At 44.6% G+C, this 2,496-nt stretch overlaps 1 pseudogene; it reads left to right on the top strand.

Moving 5' to 3' along the window:
* Nucleotides 1-1,214: 1,214 nt before the first annotated feature.
* LOC103679204 lies at nucleotides 1,215-2,124 on the top strand (annotated as a pseudogene).
* The last annotated feature ends 372 nt before the right edge of the window (nucleotides 2,125-2,496 follow it).

Below are 2,496 nucleotides of genomic sequence, written 5' to 3'. Positions count from 1 at the left end.
GAATCTTTTCTCTCCCAGACTTCTTTCATTCTGAATTCCAGGCAGGGGAATAGTAACAATCATGATCGGCTCAATTGCTTTAGACCCAAAGTAACAGATATCTATTGTCATAAATAATGCTGCAACACAATTTCTCTTCCCCCCCCCCCCAACAAAAATAAATCTGTGGATCAGCTGGGTGGTTCTTCAGATCTGGGCTAGGCTACGATGATCGCATGTGGAAACACTCACGTGTCAGTAGTTGGTAGGCAGAGCAGCGAGGCCTGGCTGGTCTGTGATGGTCTTGCTTGAGATAGCTCTCCTCCTTGTGACCGCTCACGTCCCCGAAGGCTGGTCCGGTGTTGTTCACGTAGATGTCCAGGGTCCACGAGAGCAAGCAGAAGTACAAAGGACCTTATGAAGCCTAGGCTTGGAACTGCAACACCACTGCATTGTATTGGCAAACCAAATCACAGGGCTAGTCCAGTTTCACGGGATGGGGATATGAACTCCACCTTTGATGGGAGAAGTTTCCAAGTCAGGTTGCAAAGGGCATGGGTTCAGGGGGGCGTGGACAGTTGTGCCATCTTTTGCAATCAATCTACCTTGGGATAGGAGGCTTAAAAATTGAAAAGCGGGTATCAGGTTAAGGGAGCATCTCTTAGGTTGGAAAAAATTAAGGTGTTGGTTGGTAGTGAAGAATTATATCCAGCTATGCCTTTTTGGTTTTGGTTTTTTCTTTCACAGTGGCATCCGGCAAAATTAGAGATCACAAACTTAACTAGATCAAGAGCCAGAAGTTATACTGGAGTTAGAATCTCGTTTGAAAAAAGAAATCCACTTCTTTAAGTCTAGCCCAGAGCATATAGTGAGATAATCCCTTATCCATGGGGAAAAAAAAAGTTTTAAAAGAGCTGAGATTTCATGAAGAAATATACAGAACTATTACAAAACTTTTCAATCTTGATTTGAGCCAATCCAACTGGAAGTCCTAATTTCATAAATTTCTATTTGGATACAAAGCAAAGTTTTGTAGCTTGTGATTACGCAACAAGTGGCGAGATAGAAAAGAGATTATCTTCTCTTTGCCTTTGGCGTGCCACTGAAGATCCTGGTGTCACCATGGGCTGCACGCTGCCCGATGTTATGGGTATTGTGAAGAACAAGCTAGTGTCCCTGATGCCGGGATCGGCACCTTTGACCTGGGGTAGAAGAAGACAAAGGTGGATGAGTGCCCACTATGTGGCCACATGGTGTCAGATGAATAGCAGCAGCTCTCCTCTGAAGCCGTGGAGGCTGTATTTGTGTGGACAAGTACAGGGTGAAAAGCTGTGGCAAAGACGGTTTTCACGTCTGAGCGTGGCTCCCCCCCTTCCACTTCATCCTTATCAACAAGATGTCCTATGCTGGTTCCAGACAGGCATGCAGGGTGCCTTTGGAAAGCCCCAGGGCACAGGGGCCAGGGTCCACATTGGCCAAGTCATCGTGTCCATCTGTCCCAAGCTGTAGAACAAGGAGCATGTGACTGAGGCCCTACGCAGAGCCAAGTTCAAGTTTCCTGGCCGCCAGAAGGTCCACATTTCCAAGAAGTGGGGCCTAACTAAGTTTGATGCAGATGAATTTGAAGACATGGTGGCTGAAAAGTGGCTCTTTCCACATGGCTGTGGGGTCAAATATATCCCTCATCGTGGCCCTCTGGACAGATGGCGGGCTCTGCACTCACAAGAACCTTGGCACTGCTCTCTCCTTATTCATGGCTGCCAATAAATCCTACTTCCTGCCTAACAGAGAGAGAGAGAGAGAGAAAGAGAAAGAGAAAGAGAAAGAGAAAGAGATAGAGAAAGAGAAAGAGAAAGACTAGCTTCTCAGAAAAACCACACTTCCTTCCTGGGGGGGGAGGGAATGACTTTCTATTGATGGCCAATAACTTAAATTGCAAGGACCAGCTTAAAGGTGTGACACATCCTATTACCGTCATAGGCTTTGTAGCCTGTTGAACTTTGTTTTCAATATGTGTTTGTCTAATAAATCCTAATTTTGATCAAGGAATCACCCAGACTCAGTTTTTCCAAATACCACTGGTAAAGACGCAATGAGCGCTGTTCCAAGAGCGCAGGGAATGGAGAAAGCGGGCTTACAGTTGTGGTGTTAATGCTCTATGCCCTTGATTTTTCTGCACCCTGATTTCCTCAACTGCTAAATATGGATGCCTTAAACCTTTCCTCCATAAAGGTTATAAGTACACATGAAATCACATTTAAAAAGTACTGCATGCATTGCTGGAAGATTAAATTGGAATGGAGGTAGTTTGGGTGTCAAAAACCTTCGATTTTTGCACACTTCTTGACCCAAGAATTCCACTTTTAGGGAATTATTTTAAGGAAATAATTAGGGATGTACATAAAGCGTTAGCTGCAAGGACACTTATTCCCCTAATTTCATGACAGCAGAAATACTGAAAATGACAAAAATGACCCGAATTAGGGGTCTGGATAAATAAATTACAGCAGATCCATA

The sequence above is a fragment of the Ursus maritimus genome (genome assembly GCF_017311325.1).
Source record: "Ursus maritimus isolate PB19 chromosome X unlocalized genomic scaffold, ASM1731132v1 scaffold_X1, whole genome shotgun sequence".
In the NCBI taxonomy this organism is placed as follows: domain Eukaryota; kingdom Metazoa; phylum Chordata; class Mammalia; order Carnivora; family Ursidae; genus Ursus; species Ursus maritimus.
Note: the sequence above shows the minus strand (reverse complement) of the source record. Positions and strands in the feature narration are given on the sequence as shown.